Below are 23,906 nucleotides of genomic sequence, written 5' to 3'. Positions count from 1 at the left end.
TTTTTTTGAAATATAAATTGGCTAAACATGTTTGGTGATTTGTTTTTGTATATACAGATATATTTAATTTAAAATGCTTCCTGGGCTATTGGAGATTGTTCAATAAACATTTGAAATACTTTGTTTTGACACTTTAGTTTCCTAGTATAACTTTCTCTTCTATACTTCAATGATCTACAGAAAACCAAATGCTCAGACTGAGCATATTTTGTCTGCGGGTTTCACACCAGATGGAAAGGGGATGAACTAGAATGAATTTACAAAGAATCTGTAAAGCATGGGGAGAAAAGCAAGGATGCTAAAAGCGAAAAACAGTATGAGTCCAGAAGTGTCACAAAACTGTTGTATTTTTGCAAGTGAATCAAACCCCCTAGACTAAACAACTTTGTTGACTGAACTATAGTTTAAAGGACCAATTTCCTGGAGGGCATTAATTTGGTCCCAAGCAAAAATGACCTATCAGATCATTTCATGTATCTTTCCTTAGAAAACAGAATCTAAATGTCCATCACCTGACGAATGGATCAAGAAGATGTGGTATATATTCACGATGGAGTACTACATGGCAATGAGAGGGAATGACATATGGCCCTTCATAGGAAAGTGGATGGACCTTGAGGATGTCATGCTGAGTGAAGTAAGCCAGGCAGAGAAGGACAGAAACCATATGTTTGCACTCATAGGTCTAGCAGGAAAACAAGAGAGACCTAATGGAGAACCAAGGGGAGCAGAGGAGGGAGAGAGAGTTGGGGAGAGAGAGGGATGCAAAACTTGAGAGACTATTGAATGCTGAGAATGAACTGAGGGTTGAGGGGGAAGGGGGAGGGGGGAAAAGAGGTGGTGGTGATGGTGGAGGGCACTTAAGGGGAAGAGCACTGGGTGTTGTATGGAAAACAATTTGACAATAAAATATGGAGGAAAAAAAAAAGCAACGAAAAATGAAAAAAAAAGAAAACAGAATCTAAACATTAAAAAAATTTAATATATGTTAATTATATACAAGTAATATATAATAATGCAAATTAATTATTAATATAATAATGCATTAATAATCATTGTATATAACAATATATTAATAATTAGCTATTGTTGTTATATAATATTAACAATAATAAATAATATGAATATATTTATATTAGACATTCAAAGTGGAACTATTCTAAATAAATATCTAATTTGAATGTAAATTTTAAAAAAGTTTTTAATGTTTATTTTTATTTTTGAGAGAGAGACAGAGTACAAGTAGGGGTAAAGGCAGGGAGAGAGGGACAAACAGAATCTGAAGTAGACTCCAGGCTCTGAGCTGTCAGCATGGAGACTGATGTGGGGCCCCAACCCATGAACTATGAGATCATGACCTGAGCCAAAGTTGGACACTCTGCCAACTGAGCCATCCAGGTACCCCTGAATAGACATACTTTTAAACCTGGTGTTTTGAAGGGAGATGGGTACTAACCACATCTGAGGAAGTTCTCTATCAGGTACATTCACTGAAGGAATAAATTCAAAAGTTCTGTGATCCCAGGAAGAGGAAAAGAGCACAACGTCCCAGGTGTCATTAATTTTTGGCTGAAGGCACATTGCCAGAGAGGCAAGCGATCTGTTTCCTAGATGACACCGGCAGCTGGCCTCATGTCCAGGGGCCTGTGTAGCCCTGCGTTTGGAGGACTCCCCTTTTGAAGGACACTCCCCATGGGCTCACCACTCAAAGTACATCCTCACAATCCCATATCCCTCTGAAGTCAGAACACAGGGCCTCCTACCCAGTGCTTCCAAAGCAAAGAGGCTACCATTTGGCACGATGCCTTTGACAGATGTCTATCCTGTGCGTTCACAATAGGAATGTGAAAGAATAAATGTCACCTAATGTCCACCAGTGGCCCGGCCATCAGGAAGACTGAATACTTCCCCTGGGTATCTTCTCTCTCTTCCTAGTTCCATAAATCCCACGTCTCCCCTCGCAGCCCACTTCCAGCCTCCCCAACACTTGACTTTTCCAGGCAATCCCACTGTGGTATGATGCGACTCCTTTCTCTTTCTCTGTCATTTCTATTCTCAGAACTGGAATCATTCATTTTGCAACTGCCATCCTGAGATAGGAGGTCCTATGAAAAATCAGTTTTCACTTGCTTTGGGGCTCTTGGACAAAACCTATGGCAATTCTTTCTTCCTAGGGGACATAAATGTGACTATTTTCCCAAGTCAGGCACTGCAGGGCTCCAGGCAGCCTCCCCAAAAGAGAGATTCATACACACAATGGGTGAAGAATCAACAATGTCTGTAGAATTTCAGTGAGCCCCTCTTGTTTCTATTAGAGAATAAATACATGCTTGCTTCTCAGTGTCCTGACTGAGGTAATGTCAACTGTCTTGAACAAGGTAATAGATCGACAGCTAGGACAGCTGTTGGGCTGGGAGGAGGGGGGGAAAAAGATTCAGAGCAATTGCCCCTGTGTGCTCATAAATCCTGGCTATGGTTTGGCAGAGCTAGGCAAAGCCATCTGCCTACTCCCCAAGGCTATGTGAACTATGTCAGTGTGCAGATCTGAACCACCTCTGATAGAGAGGTAGAAGCAGTGAGTGTACTACAGAAATGAAGAATAAAAGGACAGAAAAACTCTTTGAGTGCATTCCCTTCCTGTTTCCTTTCAATTAGGAGTCTGCAAGTCTTGCTCTAAATATACCATTTATCACTCTAGTCCCTCTTTTCTTCCTCTCTCTACTAGCCTGATTCAGTTCTTCCTTCATTCACTCAAGACTGTGTGTTACTACATTTTTTTAATGAAATCATTTTTTCTCTCCCTAAGTTTTAACTTTAGGGATTTTCCATTTCCTAATTTAGACCTCAAGAGTCTCCCTTCTGTTTCCTCCCTGGAAGGATGAATGATATCCAAGTTACTGAGCAGCCAATAATTTTGTAGAGTAAGATAATGTCACTTCATGGGCATGCGTGCCTATTTGATGGACTGCTTAATTTTGGTCACCCAACTCAGCCTGGCACAGAGGATCAGGAAGAGAAAGTGGGAGCTACGTTCAAAGATGGAGTTGGACCACAGCCTTCTCAACCATTGTGAGGGCCCGGGCTTCCAGTCTGTGGGAGGTGGGTTGCGATCTGACTTTTAACAGGATCGACCTGACTGCTACATTGAAAATAGCCCGAAGGTTGGGGGGACAAGGGGGTGCAAAACAAGAAATTACAGCCGGTTAGACAAAAATAGCATTTGAGTTAGTAGCAGAGAGTTGAATTCCGAATTAAAAAAAAAATTCCCTGATGAATTGGGTGTAAACTATAAGTGAAAAAAAAAGTTAAGGCTGATGCAATAGTTTTAAAATATTGCTACAAATCCTTAACAATCCTCCCCAGAGAAGTAGGAGACTAATAAGCTTCCCCTTCAGGGCCGGCTGGACTTAGTGATGTGCTTCAAATGGATAGAAAGGGATGGAAGGGCTGACGTTGACTCACAAGTTTAGGACATAAAACGTCCTGTGGTTTCCTTCTTTGCACTCTCCCTCAGGCACTCGCCCTAGGGGAAGCCAGCTGCCAAGTCATGAGGACACTCAAGGTGCCTTCCGGAGAGACCCATGGGTTAGGAACTGAGGCTTCTTGCCAACAGCTGTCTGAGTTCGGTCATCTTGGAAGTGGGTCCTGCAGCCCCAGTCAGACCTTCAGATGATGCAGCATACTCATCAGATGTCACATTATGCATGACCATGTCTCAGCAACCTCATGAGAGATTCTGAGCCAGAACTACATGGCTCCTGATTTTTTTTTCAAAATTAAGAAGTCAGAAGACCCATGGAATTATGAAAAAAATAAGTATTTGTTGTTTAAAAAACAAACAAATGAATCATTATAATTTAATTAAATCATATTCACAAATATCGATAAAGCTTCAGATTACATAATGTAGTAAGTATATTGATGTGATTCCTGAATTCTCTCACATAGTAAATGAGAAAAGAAACCTATAACAAAATCTGCTACCTTGGCCATCACCTTATCATAACGCAAGACTCCATATCTGTATTATTTTTTTTAAATGCTAAAGAGGTCGCTAGTCATCAGTATGGAAAAGGAGAAGAAAAGGCATATACTTTTATATCCATGAGTTAATCATATTCAACTTCAACTGTGACCTAGCCCTCACTGAGAAATCTTGGCAGCATTGGTAGGGTCGAGGGATGGCTCTGTAGAATGACCATATGGCTACCTTGTTTAAAATATTAACAGGGTGCCCGGGTGGCTCAGTCAGTTAAGTGTCTGACTTTGGCCCAGGTCATGATCTCACAGTTTGTGGGTTCCAGCCCCACGTTGGGCTCTATGCTGACAGCACAGAGCCTGGAGCCTGCTTCAGATTATGTGTCTTCCTCTCTCCCTGCCCCTCCCCTGTTCATGTTCTCTCTCAAAATAAATAAACATTAAAATTTTTTAAAAATTATTACCAAATGCTAAATTTCCTGCTACATCCTCTTTCTCTTTCTTGATAATTTTCTAACAATATCAGCTATGAAATAGGCTGGCCTCACAAGGGGAATGGGTGACACATACAGGCTTCAGGGAAAGCACGAGAAAAAAACTACAACTTCCTCCATTATTATTAGAGAAAAACATGTGCTTTGAGGGGTGCAAAAAGAAGCACTTTGTTAATTATCATTTTGGGAAGGTTATTTATAAAGAGAAGGTTCTGGAATGCTTTTCCAATTTGAGGAAAAGTTCACCAGCATTCTCTTCCATGGGTAGAGCTGCAGATAGTCAGGAACGGCAGCTTCCATTCCAGCATTCATTTGCTGGATAATTTTAATCAAAGTCACAGCTGACATTTGGATAGCACTTTACAGTTTATAAAGCACTTTCAGAGGTATGAAGAGATTTGTCATCTACATCACAGCTCGTGAAATGTGGATGTATAAAGTTGACAGATGGGATCCTGATTCTCAGGGAAGTTTGGAATCGCTTTGGTCCACAGAGCAGTTGGTGGCAGAGGTGGTATTCAGAAGTGGGTCTTCTAACTTCAGGCCCACTTCTCCATAGCTACTTCTCTAAATCAACCAGTTGTCCTTAAAAATAAGACACCTAGCCCCATTTTAGGGATCTAATAATAGCACAAAAATTATCACTACCATTCAAGGAACAAAATGATACATTGCTCTAAGAAAGACCGGTGGCTAGAATTCTTTCACTGGAGTTAGTTTGGGATCTAGATCTCTCTGACACTACATTCCTTTGTGTGAGGATACAAGAAATTTACATCTCTGAGCAGCTAATACTTTTCAAGAATAAAATAATCAACTTCACTGAAGGGGTATACGCACCTATTGGATGTACTACTTCATTTTGACCACCCAACTCAGCTGAGATTGGAGGATGATTCTTTATCATGAACCTAATAATTGTTTTCTAAAATCAACAAGAGCTAATATTGAAATTCTCTTACAAAAGTCATTGCCCAACTCATAAAGAGAGAAAAGCAAAGCCCCAAAAAGTTCTATAATTATCCTAGAGACGTATCAGGATTTTATTTTTCCACTGGTATCTATTATCATTGGAAATGTGAACCATCATGAAACATTGGTCTTTTCTCCCAGATCCAAAGCAGAAGGGAATAGAACATGCAATTTTTTCCTATAGTACATTTTAATGAAACGATTAGTTCAAACTCCATAAAATCTTTTTAGACCAATCTAGAACTGTGAATTAGGAGATTTTACTTTGATGTTCAACAGAAAGTAGATGAATTTTTAGTCTTCAAACCTATATGTAATTATAATATCTTGGTGTATACAATGGCCATTATTTAGTCCTATTTTCCAAACTTCCATTAGTTGTATTAAAGCCATTGATACTTCATATTACCATGAAATGGTCTCTGAATAATTTTTAGTTTCATAACTAAAATCAAATATTTTCTAAAAATCCCAAATGTCTTACTAGCTCAAAGTGACTGTAAAAATGATTATGAATGGTCATGCCAAAGAGTCAGTACTTATACATATACTCATTAAAAAAATAGAATAATCGAGTGAAGGATAAGCTTAAGCTGTGTCTCTCCTTTATGTGGTGTTATTTCCAATGTCATGGAGAAATGAGAGGATAAGTAGCACATATGACCAGAGATCTACAGGAAGAAAACTGCCTTCTGTTATAATAATGTGGTTATTTACAGGCTGATTAACAGCAAGGAACTCACAACCAAATGCATGTGTTTAAGTAGCAGGACACCCCGAGTTAACAGAAGCTTACCCCCTGGATTTGCCAGTGTGGACATTAACTAAATCCCAAGCATACTCTCAGGTCCGTGTGTGATGACTTGGTACATATACAGCAAACTCTATTTGCTGTCAGATGGAAAGAGAGGCAATGACTTTAACAAACATAAAAGCACTTCAGGTAATTCTTAGGCTGTGATTGTTTTACAGATGTCTACATATGTAAACATTGACCAAATTGTGCACTTAAAAATGTAAAATAATGTATTTGTTCATGATTTTTCAAGTAACATTTTAAAGATTGTTCTGACATAATTCTTGGGCACTCTAACTTCTGTTTATGTATAAATGGTGATCATATTAGTATTGTTTGCCTATTCTGAATTATTCTTATTAAGATAACATATTGTGTTGTAGTGGATTTTGTGTAACACAGAAAATGGAAAAGTTGCTCATTTTGTCTTAGGAGAATATTTCACTTTTGATAAAAAGGTCAAAGAGAAATAAAAACGTTGAGGAGAAAAAAAAAAAGAATACATCAGTGGGTCAGGGATATTGGAATGCTTTTCTACACTCTCCTGATACAGACCTTAATAAAATGACTTTATTTTTATTTCAAAAGTAGGCAATCTTCTAATCAGGTAGTTTGTATTTGAATGAAACACAAAAATGCATTACAAAGCCAAAGGGAAATGATTTGGCCATCAGATACTGTTACTCTTAGAAATGTGATGCATCTCTCCAAAACTAATTAAGAAAGCTTTGTCAACTTATGCTCTCATTACTATTGGCTCACATTTAAACAAATTTTTTAATGTTATTTATTGAGAGAGAGTGAGTGTGTGTGTGTGTGTGTGTGTGTGTGTGTGTGTGAACCAGGAAGGGGCAGAGAGAAAGGGAGACCCAGAATCCAAGCTGTCAATCCACAGCATGATGTGGGGCTTGAACTCATGAAATGCTGAAGTTGGACACTTAAATGACTGAGCCCCCTAGGCACCCCAACTATTGGCTCACATTTGAGAGAAGAGCAAATGCATGCCTTTATTCTGCAAACATTGATACATACTTCTAACCCAATTGCCTCAAATCATTTCTTGGTAGCCTTCCAAATGATAATTATCTCAGGGAAAAATATCTCAAAAAGTGACACCATTCTGGAGGAAACGAGTGTGACTGGGCAATGAGGTTGAGAGGAAGAGGGGTTCCCAGCACACCACCCTGGCTTTCTCTTCCAGCATTTCAAGAGATGGCCCGGTCAAAAAATAAAGGTTCTCAGACAGTGGCAGTCTCCAAACATGTGACAGTTGGCTTGAAATGATATCTAGCCACTAACTAACCTATAGAATTTGCTGCCCTTATGATTATCATTATATAGGAGTGGAGGATAACAAACTCACCTCAACACAGTGGGCCCACTTAAGAAGTGAGCAAAAGGGCACATAACAATTGAAACAACGGAAGTGATTTCTACCAAACAGAGCAGTGCCACTGAAAATGTCATCACCTCAGTGTCATTTGCAAATTTACATGCATGCAATGGTGGAGATGAATGGTGGAAAGTCAGCCCCTTACAACATTTTAGAAGTGGGAAAGGGAACTGTGATTGGGCCTGCATTTCACAAACACATATTATGGTTAACATTTTTCAAACTTCTGGGACATAGTTCTCTATGTGGCTTCCTGCGTTCTCTAGACAAAAGGAGACCACCATTGAATGTCTTTAAGTTTTGTGTTATTTTGCTGCCAGAGTTGATGTTCCTTAGTGTGTGGAAAGGATTGGTGGGTGGAATTACTTCAGTAACAGAAAAGAAAAATGAATTAATCTTCGAGTCCTTTATCTTAGAAGGCATGGGCAAAATAAGCTCTTGAATAATAGAGAATTATTTCCCACGAACTACTGAAATTCCATTTCTTTGTTTCCCCTGCCTCCTTCCCTCTTCCTTCTTTCCTTCCATTCTTCCTTCCATCCTCCCTTCCTTCCTTCCTTCCTCCCTCCCTTCTTTTCTCTTCCTCTCTCTTTCTTCCTCCCTCCCATCCTTTCTCTCCCTTTCTTCCTTCTTTCTTTCTTTCTTTCTTTCTTTCTTTCTTTCTTTCTTTCTTTCTTTCTTTTTTTCTTTCTTTCTTTCTTTCTTCTTTCTTTCTTCTTTCTTTCTTTCTTTCTTTCTTTCTTTCTTTCTTTCTTTCTTTCTTTCTTTCTTTCTTTCTTTCTCTTCCTTCCTTCTTTCCTTCCTCCCTACCTCCCTTCTTCCCCCCTCCCTCCCTCTCTCTTTCTTTCTTCTTCTCTTCATGTTCTAAGTTGTGCTTCCTGACATACTCATGGGGTAGCCTAATATCTCAAGAATTGCCCATAAAAGCTGAAGAACATTTGAAATATTAAAAAGGTCATTATATAATTAAATTTGTATATAGGTAGGTATAGCTATGGAGAGAAGATTCAGCTATTGTTTCCAGAGGTGATGAAAATCATACTCTCTGATAGTAATTTATATAATGAAATTAAAATATTTTGTAGGGATATCTGAGTGGTTCAGTTGGTTAAGCACCTGACTCTTGATTTCAGCTCAGGTCATGATCTCATGGTTCATGGGATCGAGCTCCACATTGGGCTCTGTGCAGAGAATGGGGGCTTGCGTGGGATTATCTCTCACTCTCTCTCTGCCCCTCCCCCACTTGTGCTTTTTTTCTCTCAAAATAAATAAACATTAAAAAGTAAATATTTTGTAATATTCTATAGAATAATGGTATCATACATGACCTTTTATAATATTTCAGCACGAGAGTGATTTCTGAATCTCAGTACTCCTTTAAAAATTTCATTGACACTCCTGGGTGGTACTTCTTTATTAGAATAAAGTTTCTACAAACTGAAATGAATGAAAAAAATTTAAAACTAAAATAACCTAAGAAAAGTTGTCCATTTGACAGTCCCACCTTTAGAACAAAAGTCGTGTGAAGATATTACTTATAACAACAAATTTGGTGAGTTTTTTTGAGAAAAGCCAGGAAAAATAGTATTTTTAGAACAATATATAATAATTTGTGAGTTACATATGCTCTATTTGATTTCTTAGCAAATGCTTCTGGTCCATGGCCTAACACTTAGACTTGTGCATTAATAGATAAGCTGAACCACCACTGATATTTCGATGACCTTCAATCATATGTAAGCAATAGAAACAACATTTATAAATGTTTTATTTCAACATTTTGAAGGTATATTTACCAAGGTAGGAGGATGAACACAACAGGACACGTTTCATTTAATAGTCTGTAAGATTAATTTATGGCTTTAAAATATTTAGACATGATACATGGGCCTCCATCTGCGTTCTTGCTCCCCAGCCCCTGGAAATGTTTCAGGAGCTCTGTGTGGGTATGTATGTATATATACTTACAAAGTAGTTATCAAATAGCATATCACTAGAATACTGCTCTATTTCATTAGTCAAACCTTAGGATCATGGATTTATAAATGATGTGGGGTGAACAAGTGATGATATCTGGGCAACATATATACTTGAACAGCCATCAGGTGGCAGACACTGTGTCCACAGCTGACATTGACCTCTACGGGAGCTGAAGGAGGGGTCTCTAGGGCAGGGTCTGGACACACCCTGGAACGCAGTCATCCTATCGAACCTTCCTCAATAATCCAACGTGGCTTTTCATTGGCTTCTCCAAGCATTGGCAGGTTTAGCTGTTCCCAGAGGCAGCAGATGAAACCTAAGTCCTTCAGTTTAAATCCTCCACAAATAGTTACAAAAAACAAATGTTCCATGGTAACACCACAGTTTACATAGCTTTGCCTAAAATAGAATTTATTTTTTCTATTATCTGATTGGATTTATTTTGTTCTATCCTTTTCCAGTTCAGATACTAGATGTGAGTGGATCTCTGGAATTCACAAGAAAAGGAAAATTGTCTTTTTTAAAAAAATTATTGCAAAATAGAATAATAGTCAATGCTTTGTTTCTTGACAAACATTTCAACATTTCATTGTTTCTTGACAAATAAACATTTGTTTCTTGAAATTTCAAAAACAGCAATTAATGTGTCCCCTATTTACTGAAGTTGTATAAACCAAATTTATTGATGATCGCTTATTTAGAAAACAGTTAAGAAAGATGGTTGATTATTTCACAGTAGGACTCACAGAAATTGTGGCGTCCTAAAGAATGAAGAGGAAGGAGGAATGAATTTAGATTGTATCTTTCCATCTCCATTTACAAACTGATATGAAGAGATGCATTATGATTTCCTGGTGTTCAAAAATGCAGTGGGAAAAGGTAGAGAATGAGGAGTGATTATTGATTTCTATATGAAGCTATTCACTGGTTATTGCTATTTTTTGGTTACTATTATTCTTATATTTGCTACCAATGCTATGACTACTTGAGCAAAGGAATTAGAAAGGTAAGCAACCTTCTTGCACATTTGTCAGACCACTGGAATAATTTTGTCCCAAATCTGCTCTTTTAGACGGACTATAAGTTTATTGCTGAGAAGCGTGATTACTCCAGGTAAAAAGCGCCTTTGGCTTTCTGATATTCATCACCAAACCACTGTCTTCAAAGAAACTAAGTACTGACAGTATTCTGTTAATAAAATCTAAGAGATCCATGGGAATGTTAAACACTGTGTAAAGCATAACTCAGTTACTAGGGGTGCACAGTGTGGAGTGATTTTGAACTTTCTAGTACAGGAAATTGGTTCTTTTTTTAATGCTTATTTTTGAAAGGAAGTATGTGGGGGAGGGACAGAGAAAGAGAGAGAGAGAATCCCAAGCAGGCTGTGCTGTCAGCACAGAGCCCGACATGGGGCTCAAACTCATGAACTGTGAGATCATGACCTGTGCTGAAACCAAGAGTCAGACACTTAATCAGCTGAGCCACCCAGGCGACCCTATGGGAAGCTGTTTTTCCCAGTTTGCCAGAGGCCTTAAGAGTTGTACTATTAGCAATCCTGTTAAGGGAGGTTTGGAAGAATTAATATGTAAATAAGCCATGTATATGTTAGCGTGAACAACCTTCAACATTCTAACAGGATGAAGCAGAAGCTGGCGGTGGACATCTCAGAAATGCTGGCCTCAGTGGGATGGTTACGGCCAGTGGTCCTCCAGGGAGGAGGATGTATTTTCAGGGGCATTTGTCAAAGGGAAAGCACTTCCTAATTTTACTTGGGATTACTCTGTACACCCTATACACGCTCTGCACCCTAATCCACGATGACTGATGTCCTTCTCAGCAAAGGAAATGAGGACGCAGACATTAGGGTGTGATGTAGATTCATCAGTTTAAACAGATCACCGGGGCGCCTGGGTGGCTCAGTCGGTTGAATGTCCGACTTTGGCTCAGGTCATGATCTCATGGTTTGTGGGTTCGAGCCCCGCATCAGGCTCTGTCCTGACCACTAGCTCAGAGCCTGGAGCCTGCTTCAGATTCTGTGTCTCTTTCTCTCTCTGCCCCTCCTGTCTCTCAAAAATAAATAAATGTAAAAAAAATTTTTTTAACTAGATCACCTTGGGATGAACTCAAAAAACTGATGGACACATGGAATTTTCTGGATGAGCATATGGCTGAAGAAGAAATTCATGAGGAGTACGAACAATATCCTGTTGAAAGATGTGAATATCAATGCGGCAGATCTGGATCCTGTGTGTTGGGGATGGGGTGGGGGTGTATTCTTTTTTAAGGTGACCTGATTCTGCAGAAAGATCACTGGGCCTAACATTACACAGGAGCTTTTCCTGACATTCTCTAGCTTGGTTACACCCACACCAAAATGCTATTTATGTTATTCATACAAATGAGTATATTTATTATACAGTATTTGGGAGGAGTCAAAGATATGCATGTGATTTAAATTTCCTCTCCCTATGTAATTAAAAATAAAATTACAGTATCACATTCCTATCTTCCAATATTTAAACTGAACTCCTCTTTACATTTATTGCTATAAAATCTATTCACATTGCCCTCTAAAATAGCAGCATATAAGATAGCCATGTGATGCTATATTTTCAAATCACACACTTAAAAATTACTTTTAGATATTTCATTCTAAATATCTATTCAAATAGAAATATAAAATGATGAGACTTTTACTCTCAAAATTAAAATGATTCTCTTTAAACCAGAAACATCATAGGAGTCTTCCAAATATTTTGTGAAGATATTTCACTTTGTAAGATTTTCTGCAAAATGCATGGACTTATAAGAAGTTAAAATAAGATTTTAGAATTCCAACATTCAAATATTTCCTCGGCAAACCAGATGTAATTCCAGATCAGTTTCAACATGGGAGCCCGATTTTTATCCCTAGCACACAATGGAAGAGCCTACTTTTACTGAAAATAGGCACTTGTTATAGGCAAAGTTGCATCTCCCTCAAATTCCTGGTTGAAGTTCAAAACCCCTACCACCTCAGAATGTGACCATATTTAGAGACAGTGCTTGAAAGAGGTGATTAAAGTAAAATGAGGTCATTAGGATGGGCCCTAAGCCAATATGACTGGTGTCCTTATCAGAAGAGGAAATTAGGACACAGACATTCCCAGAGGGATGACCACGTGAGGACACGGGCAAAGCCAGCCATCTGCAAGCCAAGGAGAGGCCCCAGAAGAAACCCACCCTACAGACGCCTTGACCCTTGTCCTCCAGAAATGTGAGGACACACATTTCCATTGTTTAAGCCACCAGCCTGCCATGTTTTGTTACAGCAACTGTAGCAAACCAACACCGCATTAGCCATGTTATTAGTGACTACGGCACTGATGTTATTTTGTTTTTCACAGTTCTGGATTCACGATTCCCGTGATCATCATCTTTATCTCCATCTAGTTTATATGAACCTGAACTTGTTCAATGCCCTCAGTTCAGTTTGAAATTCTTATGCATGAACCTAGTGAAAGAAAGGACTCTGGGCAAACATGCTTTATTCTTGTATTTCCCATCCTTAGGGGCAAGAATTCAAATTAGAGAGCATTGTATGTACCCTCTCCTTTGAGTTTCACTAGATGACACTGACTCACAACAAATTTGCTAACAAAGACATAATTAGTCAGTGCAGGCATGGCAACACACACACACACACACACACACACACACACACACCTCTTTTTCTGTTAGTATATTGTTTTCATTCTATTCAATTCCTATTACACTTGTGGGAAAAATTAAGCTAACCGACTCGTAATCTTTTCTCCATTGAATGTGATTATATCACCTCGGCACACTGCTTAGAGACAGGGTGAGGCATTCTAGGCATCTTCGCTGAAATTCAGTTAACTGGCCCCAAGTGGGCAACGGTATTATTTATCAGAGAAGCTGATGTCCCATCGTTTGGCTGTCTCCAGACATGATTCATTAATGGAGAAAAGTAAGTCATTTTACAACTAATTATAATTTACCCTATAACGGGATTCTTGGCAGTCTTCTTTAAAGAACAGAATAACTATTCACCATCACGGTATCTAAGCATAGAGATGTCATCGGTAGGAGACTTTGAGAGAATAAGAACACTTAAGCATAACATAGTGCTTGTTGTGTTCGCTGATCTGGCATGGCTCGAGGGGAGTAGAGACAGAAGCGAAGGACGAGGCAGCCTGACACCAGATCACGCAGGCGCAGAAGACAGATTTGGTGAGAGATCCTGGAGGCAGAGCTGAGGCTGACAGATGGACAATTAACAGAAATCTGGAATGAAGTGCTAAGACCCTGTCAAACATGTTCCAAAGCTGTAATCTAGGAAGCAGGCTTTAATCTTCGACTGAGGATTGTTATGAGCTCTGGGGCAAGTGGAGGTCCCAGAAATTCTGCAGACTGTCTTCCCCGTTGCCACCGCTGGTTTGACTGGGCTGTCCCATGACGCGGCGGCTTTACCTGGCAGCCTCTGGAAAGGACCCTAAACAGTTCTAACCCTTATCCACTGCCCAGTTGCTTGTTAATCTCGAGTTACTAACTTACTCTGATTTTTTTTTTTTTTTAAAGCAAAAGGCAGCAGCAGCCTGACCCGGAAACCAACCTTTTACTGAGGACACACCACCCAGGATGGTATCAATCTCGCAGGACGCCGGACTGCTATCTCTAGTGACAGTTGAGAAAGCGAACCAGTAACGTCTGGAACACTCAGCCGGAAATGGCCAGGACTTGATTAAAAACTGACAGCTTCCCTAATTTGTGTCCCTGCATCCAATTTGGGACCAACCCGAGAAAGCCAAGTATGCTCCCCTGCCAATCACCAAATACCCCGCTTGTAGCTGGTGCCGCTGTGGCTTTCCCACACCAGAGCCTGCAGTTCGCCCCGCCTGCCTCTGAGCCTTTGCCAAAGCGCAGGTTACACGGTCGATCCCTTTGCTACAGCGACCTCCAAACAGCGTGTGCGCCTCTCATTTGCCGCCTTCATTTATCTCTATGATCTTTTCCTTCTCCACCTCTTTCTTTACTGTTCCTTTTTCCAGCCCTTCAAACAAAAACAAGCCATCAGAGAGAGGTCTGCTTAGCCTTGCCTTCCGTGATTTTAATTCCCTGCACAGTCCAAATTTGCTTTCTTTTGTCCTAGTTGCCATTGTCAGTCTGCTTTCCAATCTCTCATTTCCTCAGCTTCCTAGTAATTAATGATACGCATTGAGAGATGACGTTCTCTTGAATCAGGAAGGGAGGAACCTTGGCCCTTGAAGGCAAGAACCATACACTAAGATTCTTTTTATTTTCTGTACCACTTAGGACAGGGCCTTGCTTTTTACAGGTATGCAGTAAATAACTGCTGAATTTAAAAAACCCTGGTTATATAATAAGTTTACCTACCATGCACTAAAGTATCTATGACAACACAATTAAATGTATCAACATCACTTGCAAACTGCCGTTTCTTTATGGTGCAGAATCTCAGTACTTTACCTTGAGGCTGCCTGGTTATCAGCCTACTTATTTACTGTTATGACAGAAATAAATTCCCTTTAAAAGTATTACTTTATAAAGTTCTTATCTGCCAGATCTCAATTAAAATGCAGAAAATATGACATGCTTTCTTTTTCTTAAAATGAAAACGAATGACTCTCATTTATGGAGGATCTTCGTACCCTCTCCATTCATTTTAATCTCATGAAGGTAAGAGAGTAATGTACCCGTGATGGTAAAATCAATAGACTCGTGCACTGTTCCGACAATGTCTTCTCCTAATTATATATCATCCATTCGTTGATGTAGTGAACATCCAATATCGGCCAGAGCCAATGTGCTGTTTTCTTTCTCCAATTAATCTCTGCATCCCATTTCCATTCATTGCCTTATCTCCTCTTGTATTTCTCAGGGAGGATGTTTTTTCTAAATTAACATCATGTAAAGGAGGGGCACCTGGGTGGCTCAGTCTGTTGAGCCATCAACTCTTGATTTCAGCTCCAGTCATGATGTCATGGTTTGTGGGTTCGAGTCTCACTTTGGGCTCTGTGCTGACAGTGCCTGCTTGGGCTTCTTTCTCCCCTCTCTTTGCCCCTCCCCCACTTGTATCTCTCTCTCTCTCTCTCTCTCAAATTTAAATAAATATAGAAAAAATAGAAGAGGAATAAGGGTGTCTCAGTTTATACGTAACTACACACTGTTCAGTGGGTCAACAACTGTTCTACGAGACCATTCTTTTTCCCGTAAAACATGTACATTCTGGTAGAAGAGACGATGCAAGTGTGTCTTAAGCAAATGGCTCTTAAATGACTCTCTCATGCCAAGTTCAGAAAGTGATCAAAGGATCGCCTTTTGTCAATTATAAATTAGTCATTATAAAAATCATGAAACTCACAAAGACAGGAAAAAGTGAATAAAAAGAATAAAATTCATAAGTTCATCACACTACCAAAAACCTTGTTAATGGATTGGTTATAACTTAATGCCTGAAATTTCTTAGTTAATACTGTAGCTAATTCTATTGACCATCTATCTATCTATCTTTCTTTTTTTAATTAAAAAAAATTTTTAATGTTTTCTTTATTTTTGATACAGAGAGAGACAGAGCATGAGAGGGGGAGGGGCAGAGAGAGAAGGAGACACAACCGGAAGCAGGCTCCAGGTTCTGAGCTAGCTGTCAGCACAGAGCCTGACGCGGGGTTTGAACCCACAAACCTGAGATCTGACTCAAAGCTGAGCCAAAGTCGGAGCCAAAGTCGGAGGCTTAACCGACTGAGCCACCCAGGCGCCCCTAAATTTATTTTTGAGGGACAGAGAGACAGCGTAAGCAGGGGAGGGTCAGAGAGAGAGGGAGACACAGAACCTGGAGCAGGCTCCAGGCTCTGAGCTGCCAGCACAGAGTCCAACGCGGGGCTCAAACCCACGAGCTGTGAGATCATGACCTGAGCCGAAGCCAGACGATCAGCTGACGGAGCCACCCAGATGCCTCTCTATCTATCTTTCTGTCTATCATCTATCAACTATCTGTTTATCCACTATCTATATATCTCTCTGTCTGTCACCTATCCATCCTCTATCATCATCATCATCTATTGCAAGGAATATGCTTCTGTTTATTAAGCTTCACTTTGGGAAGTGTTGGTTTCAACAACTCGTGTGCATGATCCTAGCTAATACAGGTTCTGTGTCCTAGAGACAGTCACTTAAGTGTCTCTGGGTGCCACTTCTTCAACTAGAAAGTGAGGTTATTTCTACTGGGCTGCTGGGAAAAGAAAGTAGCCAATACAGAGAGACGTGCTTTGTAATGTAAATATTAGTTAATAGCATTAGTGTCCTTGTGTGCTCGAAGTTTATTTGTAATACCCGAGAGACCCTGGATGTCTGCTGTATAGCAACCCACACATTTTTACACGCTGGTTCGAATAATCGCATTTCTATTTCCTTTTGTCAGAGCCACTGGTTTTCCGAGGCTCTTCCTGGCCCTCCTGCGCCCACTTCATACCCTCACATCTTTGCACTCTGGTTGTGCTAAGCCCTGCACGATGCTTCCCTTCCCATTCCCTTCAGAGTTCTTCATCTTCTTTGTTCCAGCAGTTATTAAAATGTCACCTTGTTTTTGATATGTCCCCCACCCGGTGGAGCGAGAAGGTGTGGCAGAGTCATTTGGATAATCGTTGTGCGCATGTGTAAACCCCCTAATTCCTCTCGCGGGGGCGCTACCACACACAGAACAAGCCACTCGTCCCTCAGGCGTCTGACGCTGATGATATTCAGACAGGGGATCAACTTCTTAATCAGCGCTTTCTACCCGGATTGAATAAGAGAGAGCCAGAGAAAAAGGCATGTCTTTTTAAGAGGATCAGATGGCCGGGGGTGGGGGAAGGGGCAGAAGGGTGCGGTGGGGAGGGAGGGCAGGTGGGGCAGGTGGGGGGGGGGGGTTGTTCTGGTGACAGGAGAATAGATAGACGGTTGTTCTGTTGATAGAGACACTCAAGTTTCCTGATCCTTTAATAGCAATATATGGCCTCACCATCCAGAAATGTCACCGAACCTTTCATTTCTGACCTAGTATTTGAGCACATTTCTTCTCCCCCCCTCCCAGGTACACCCTGTATTTGATGCTGGTTGGAACTGACCCCGGTCTTCAACTTTTTCAAGGGTGTATTGAATTTCTATCTTCTCTGGAAAGAGCTGAACACTCCCCTTTTCTCGATGTCCTGTCATTAGTAAATGTCACCGGCAACCTTTCTGCTCCATTATCCTATTTGTGAGTGGAATCTGCAGCCACCCGCACTGTGGACCTTGAAGGCCGGCCTGCCCAGTGCTACGTGATGCACCGGTGGGTCGAGAGGTAGCTTGTGAACGCAGGCGCCCGGAAACGCAGGCTTGCTCTGTCCCTGTCTTCTGCCTTCACTCCTGACACCTTGGCCTCATATCTGCTCCCAGGGTTGCCTCATCAGACTAGACCATGGAACTTGTAATCTTCCGTTTCTGACTCTTAGCTTGAACAGGCTTTTTATACCTCTCTAATTATACTCGTCTTGCCTTGTCTGCATAACGGCCTCCGTGCTTCAGACCTGGCTCTGGCCTTTGGCAGGTCCTGCTGGGATGGGCACACGTTCAGGCCAGCCTTGGAGCCATGAGCAGGAACTAGACCTCTGGAATAATTCGTAGCTGCTTCCAAATAGCATAGAGACAAAACAAAACTGGCTTTGACCCTAAAAAAGGCACACATCTACTGCAGGTTTTGAAGCAATCGTAGAACTCACGTGACACATAGTTGCTAATCCTGATTTCCTAACATGTTAGAAAACAGTCAGCAGAGATGACAATCTGCCAGTGTCCCTCTGATGACAGATCTCTACATTCAGAATGTTTTTTCCTATCTATTTTTTTTCATGGAACTGAGAGGACCATCAGGACTCAGGTCCTGGAATATAATCCATCTGTCAGTACTGGAGCCCTGCTTGATGGACCAAAGATAGAAACCAGCTGACAGTGCAATATATGAGCAAACGTCCTGTGGTGAGCACAAACACAGGGGTCAAAGGGAACGCTTCAAAGCCATCCTTTAAGACAGTACAGAGGGTCTCTGGAATTCCAGGAAACAGCTGGAGCAAACGGAGCCATCCGGCAGCTCCCAGAAGGGGCTTTTTTTTGGGGGGGGGGAAGAGCGCTATATCTCTGGGTCTCAAAATTATATCTTCGGAAACAAATACAAACCATGCATGTTACGTGTGTGCATGTATACCCATATCCTGACTCCGTGCTGTAGAGACAATCATGCACAGGAGTGATAACTAAGGATCACTTTCATGGGTTGCAATTTGCACACTAGTTAATTGCTTGTATTAAAGTTTCTGCCTTGGTGACAAATTGTGGACCATGAAACTATCTTCCCTTTACACGGTTTCTCATTAAAATTACAAATCTCATGGAAATTTGATCAGAGTTTCCTATTCGAAGGTACTAATGGAGGCCGAAACCTTGACTTTAACAATTTACCTTAAGAACAGACAGCTAAGCTCACCTATAAATAGATGCACTGATTGGTTTCATTAAACCACAGAGGTTAGGGCTATTTGTTTATCTGTACATTTATTCATTCATCAAATACTGACTGAGGGCCTCTACAGTTTGGTAATGGTTCTAGGTACTAGAGGACACAACAGTAAAATTGACAAAGTCCCTGCTTTCATGGAGATTGTATTATGGAAATGAAAAAACTAATAAACAAATAAACATAAAACCTGCCAGGTATGATAAAGGCAAAGAACAAATACAAAGTAAGGTGAGGGAAATCAAGCATGGCCTAGGGGTACTGAGTTAGACCCAAATAAAGGGACGGAGGGAGCTGGGATGACATATGGGGGAAGAGCCTCCAACCAGCAGAATAGTAAGTGCAAAGGTCCTGAGATCAGACCACGCCTAGGATGTTCTTGAAACAGAAGGAGTCCAGAGTAACAGGACTGAGATAAAAAAGGGAGAGAGAGAGAGAAAATAAAAAAACAACATGCAGAAGGCAGATCATGTGAAGTCCAGAAGTGCTGTGTCTTAGCCAAAGTGCCTGCACTGGATGGCAAAAAAAGTAACATGCTTTTACGGAACCGCTCATGTATGGAGGCTGCTCTGGCCGTCAGCCCAGTGATAATTACTACTCTTTCGATTTCAATCAAGAAAATGACCAGGGGCCCTAATGGGCCTTCAGTCCATGTCTGCACACCTGAGTGTGACTGGATGATCTCACGTGCTCCGGAGCTCCTTAGAGCCGAGCACTGCATTTCCGTCTGAGACAGAAAGGGCATCGATCCTTGAGTCTGGCACCTATGTTCAGTAGCTAGCTGCTTATGTTAAGTCACTCAACAAATTACCCAGGGATGCCTTGGAAGGTAAAAGGGAGAAAGAAATTCCCGATTCGAAGCCTCATTCATCACAGGATTCAACGGAAGATGGTGAAGATGAAGAAGAGAATGTCTGTAAACTGCTTTATCATCTACGGGTGTTCTATAAATAGCATCCCAGTGATTACTTTCCATATGCATTATTTACATTTGCATACAATTTCAGTTTCAAAACCCTAATGATCTATTTTTGCATTTATTTTTGCTTTTTTAGCTCAAAAAGCATCCGTACCGGCCGGATGTGGCTGAGCCTGGGGACAGGGGCACGGGAGAGGACTGGCTTCAGTCAAGCAAGGGAGACACAGCACGTGAGGCACAGGGCTCAGGGCGCAGCTCGTGGCTGTGTCTTCCACACTGACACTGTCATCCACCCCAGCACGGGACACTGACACTCCCCCGGGGGACCTTGTGCCACCGAGGCATTTAAAGCAGGAAAGTAACATAAATAACGTTCAGTCTCAAAGTGATCACTTCAGGTTTAAGATGGACCAAAGGCGGGGAGACCAGCGGGGAGAGGAATTGTTGGGCCAAGGCAGGAAGGTCAGGGTCATCAGAAGGGACAGGCTCAAGGTGGATGCTCAGGGCACAGAGTCTGCAGGCTCACAGGGGACAGGGGCAAACCATGGAAGGCATCTTCCATGTTCAGGATTTCTACTCGGGGAAGAAAGGAGTTCGTATCCATTAGATGCCAGGGGCTTGGACCACAGCCACCCATCGTGGGTCCTTGGGTGCATCCCATCTTTCCCATCAGTGCCTCCTTGCCCATGACAGCTCCTGACCCCATGGCCCTGCTGGCAGGACTTCGGAATCTAACAGCCGGGTTACAGTTCTGGCTCTGCCACTGGCTTAGCGCAAGCTGCCACACCACAGACCACAGATGGGGGACCTCAGCCCCAGGCATTTCTTTCTCAGTGGTTCTAGAGGCTGAGAAATCCAAGACCAAGGTGTGGCAGCTTTGGTTCTTGGGGGGATTCTCTCCCAGGCTTAGACAGTGGCCCTCTTGCTGTGCGTGCTCCTGGAGGGACAAAGCTCTGCTCTCTCCTCCCCTTCTTTTTGTTTTTTAATCAAAAAAGTTTATTTATTTATTTTGAGGGACAGAGATCATGTGCAAGCAGGGGAGGAGCAAAGGAGGAGGGAGAGAGAGCATCCCCAGCAGGCTCCACACTGTCAGCCCAGAGCCCCAGGAAGAGCTTGACCTCATGAATCATGAGATCAGGACTGGAGCAGAAATCAAGAGTCCGACGCTTAACTGACGGAGTCCCTCAGGTGCCCCTCTTTTCCTCTTCTTCTAAGGACACTAATCCCATTGTGGGGGTGTACCCTCGTGACCTCATCTGAACCCAGTCACCTCCCAAGGGCCCCATCTCCCACTGCCATCATGCTGGGGCTTAGGGCTGCCACGTAAGAATTTGGTGGGAGTTGGGGGAAACCACAAATGTTCAGTCTGCAACAACCACTCATTAACTATTTGGTAGCAGGCAATTTACCAATCTGTTCCCATTAGTTTAATTGGGAAATAATATCTCCCTCATGTATTCATTGCATGGGTTAATTCTGGAAACTTATGTGAAGGACTTGTCCAGACAAGACGCTTAGGCAATGTCAGTGGCATTCTATTTCACATGTTTCATTAATGAATTAATTTACTTATCAACATCGTGCCTGTTTATTAATGCTCATGGAATCTTTTCATGTATGTTCTCCCTTAATACTATGCAAAATCAGGGGCACTTGGGTGGCCCAGTTGGTTGAGCGTCTGACTTTGGCTCAGGTCATGATCTTGCGGTTCATGGGTTTGAGCCCTGCATCGGGCTCCATGCTGACAGCTCAGAGCCTGGAACCTGCTTCAGATTCTGTGTCTCCCTTTCTCTCTCTGTCCCTCTCCCATGCATGCTCACATGCACACTCTCTCTCTCTCAAAAATAAATAAACATTAAAAAAATTTTTAAATAAAAAAATACTATGCAAAATCAAACTCATTTTAAAATTTATCTGAATTTTAAAGCTATCTGGGAAATGTTGGTTTTGACCTTGTTTGTTAAAGTTTCCCAAACTAGTGCTCTCATGATCTCTCATTTTAATAAAACTAATAACTCTCTCTCTTCTAGGACCTGGATAAGGACCAATTACAAACTCAAAGGTGATACTTTGTATGAGTGTATCTTTTTGTTTCTAAACCCAGTCTTCTCTTCTGCAGCAGAGAGAACTGAATATTACCAGTAATATCTCATATTCCACAAGAGTGACCCTTTAGCCTATTAATAACCAAAACCTCTCTTTAAATTCCTCGCACTTCCCATCCCCCATGGGGAGTCAATGTAGTATTTACAGAAGGAAATCTGCTCAGCTGTCTGTTTCCAAATCCCTTAGTTTCAAACCAATTTTGTTTTCAAAGAAAGCTGGAGTCTTTATTTTGCATGTTTTGCATGAGCCTAGAGAGCAGACTTGAAAGGTTGCAAAAGGCCATGAGCAATTTTGAAAATCCTGACAGTTACTGTTACTCTTCGGAAAACAAAGGGTTGGATTAGATGCAAAGGAATCCAAAATAGAGTCCACTCAATAGAGAGAGACAGAGCATGAGAGGGGGAGGGGCAGAGAGAGAAGGAGACACAGAACTAGAAGCAGGCTAAACCTTGTTGGATCAATGCTTATGTACTGATCATGCATAAAAGAAAATTCTTTTACCATAATGGAAAGAAGAGAGATCTGAGAAGTGTCCCTGACATTAGAAAACACATTTTGAGTTATCTTGAGTCATAGAATGTCAGACCTGGTTACATCTAATGTGGTAAAACCTAGAAAGTTAGACGTTTAGAGAACTGTGAGGTCATCTGCTCTGACCCGCTTGTTTCCAAAGGGAAGGGAACTTAATTCCAAAGAAGGTTTCTCAAAGTCACACATCCAGAAACGAGCATCATGAGAACTAATTACTCTGATGCCTGGTCCACTACCCTGTTACCTGTCTCTTCCCTTCCCTCTTCTTTTCCCCTTAAAAGTAATCTGGTGTTCCTAAAGTCTCAACCCCCTAGGTACAACATGAGAAATACTTCAGTATTTCTATACTATAAAGGTATACTATACCTTACAGAGAAATAAATTCAACACCTGTACAGCAAGACCTGTATTATTTATTGACTAGTTTAATTGAGGTCATAACAGGTGGCAGAATAGAAACGAAACTCCAGGGGCACCTGGGTGGCTCAGTTGGTTAAGTGTCCAACTCTTGATTTCCACTCAGGTCATGATCTGGGTCTTCATGAGACTGAGCTCCAAGTTGGGCTCTGTGCTGACACTGCAGACCCTCCTTGGGATACTCTCTCTCGCTCTCTCTCTGTCCCTTCCCTACTCATGTTCTCTGTCTCTCTCTTAAGTAAGTAAGTCTTTTTTTTTTTTTTTTAAATGAAACTCCATGAAGACTTTTAGGAGAAAACTGTAACCTCGGGTGATGCCTGGTGAGCTGGAGAATTTTGGCTCTGTGGGATTGTCAGACTGAAGAGTAAACAGGCATGAGGAAAATGATATGAATGCGTTTACCCACTTTTTAGCAAGCATTCTCTGAGCACCACCTTTTGAGCCTGATACTCTGGTAGGAGAGATAGGCAGCAAACAGGATGAAGAAGGAAATAGAAAGAAAGTGCTAAGGACTCACACGTCATGTTTCATTCATCTGCTGAGAACGTGTGTGTGGGTGTCGTGTGAAATTGTTTATAGGATGATCAGGCAGGCCTCCCTGAGATGCTGTTTGAAAAAGATCGGGAAAGAATAAGGTTCAATTAAGTTTAATATGAATGTCTCATTTCTAAATAATATAGTCTGTCAGAATGGAGAACTATTAATAAGTATAAGCCTTCAAACTCTACCCTAAAATGTGCCGTTCGAATGACCACATAGGTGCCTCAATA

General features: G+C 41.3%; 1 protein-coding gene and 1 long non-coding RNA gene across 2 annotated transcripts in view; one reads left to right on the top strand and one right to left on the bottom strand.

Annotated features, from left to right (window-relative positions):
* The window catches only part of XKR4 (XK related 4), a 411,991-nt gene that overhangs the window by 226,434 nt on the left and 161,651 nt on the right, over nt 1-23,906 (bottom strand). The gene's annotated exons all lie outside the window — the stretch shown is intronic.
* On the top strand, nt 13,495-15,225 carry LOC115279340. The gene is made up of 2 exons (XR_003903376.1): nt 13,495-13,583; nt 14,195-15,225. It is a non-coding gene; the product is annotated as an uncharacterized LOC115279340 (long non-coding RNA).

Source organism: Suricata suricatta, chromosome 15, assembly GCF_006229205.1.
Source record: "Suricata suricatta isolate VVHF042 chromosome 15, meerkat_22Aug2017_6uvM2_HiC, whole genome shotgun sequence".
NCBI classification, from domain to species: Eukaryota; Metazoa; Chordata; class Mammalia; order Carnivora; family Herpestidae; genus Suricata; species Suricata suricatta.
The sequence above is the reverse complement of the archived record's forward strand: the minus strand, read 5'-3'. Positions and strand labels throughout refer to the sequence as shown.